Raw genomic sequence first — 1,236 nt, forward strand, 5'->3', positions numbered from 1 at the left:
CAACAACAACAACAATCCTATACTCTTTAAAACAAGTGCTATCAATTCAAAAATACTTTTCCTTTCTAAAATCCAGATTGTCATCATCATCATCATCATCATCATTTGCCATAAGTTTTATTAAACAGTACATAGGTATAGAACAGAGTTGTCTTTTATATTTTTAGACTAAATAAGAATTGATATTTTTGAATTATGGTGTTGATGAAGAATATTAAATAGACCATGGACTGCCAGAAGAACAAAAAAATCTGTGTTGAAAAAAGTGCAGCCAGAATGTTTTTCAGAAGCCATGATGGCAAGAATCAGTCTCATATGATTTGGACATGTTATCGGGAGAGACCAGTACCTGGAGAAGGCCAACATGAATGGTAAAGTAGAGTGTCAAACAGAAAGAGGCATACCCTCAATGAGCTGTGTTGACACAGTGATTGTATAATTGACTCAAACTTAGAAATTATTGTGAAGATGGTACAGGAACAAGTAATGTTTCTTTCTGTTGTACATAAGGTTGCTACAAGTGGGAATAGACTCCTGGCACCTAACAATAACAACAACAGTAATAATTCATACTTTTTTGTATAATACTTTCAGTTTATGGAAACTTTTCACTTACATCATGATACTATAGCTTTACTGTAACTACAATCCCTGACCAGGTATTGTTTTATTTTTATTTTACTTTTGACAAAATTGAGGTACAAAGACGTTAGGTAATTTCCCCAAAATCTCAAGGTAACTGGTCCAACAGCACTACACCAAGATCCATTAAATTCATAGATTAAAGTTAATATTATTAGTCACTATGATGTTTTATTTTGCCATGAGTTTATTTAACAGAATGTTAACATATTTTTAGTCACTCACAATTTGTTGATTTTGGTCTGAAGTCAACCAACTAAAAGGAAAAAAAAAAATCCTTGTATAAGGAATGTGCATTTTATTTACAGAATTAAAACATTTTCATGTCAAAGGGATATATAATCCAATAATATAAGAATGTGTGTATACTACAGATATTTTGTTGTTGTTAAGTGCCATTGAATCATAGTGACCCTGTACAGGGCTTCTAAGGTGCAGCTGGTGACTTTGAACCAGTGACCTTGTGATTCAAACTGACCTTGTGGTCTAGTGTTTTATACCACAGTGCCACACCAGATACTTTATTTCCTAATATTTTACTTTACTTTTACTCTCTAACCATTGTTTAAGGAGTTCTGGTAGCGTAGTGGATAC

Source organism: Chrysochloris asiatica, unplaced genomic scaffold (assembly GCF_000296735.1).
Source record: "Chrysochloris asiatica unplaced genomic scaffold, ChrAsi1.0 scaffold00185, whole genome shotgun sequence".
In the NCBI taxonomy this organism is placed as follows: Eukaryota; Metazoa; Chordata; class Mammalia; order Afrosoricida; family Chrysochloridae; genus Chrysochloris; species Chrysochloris asiatica.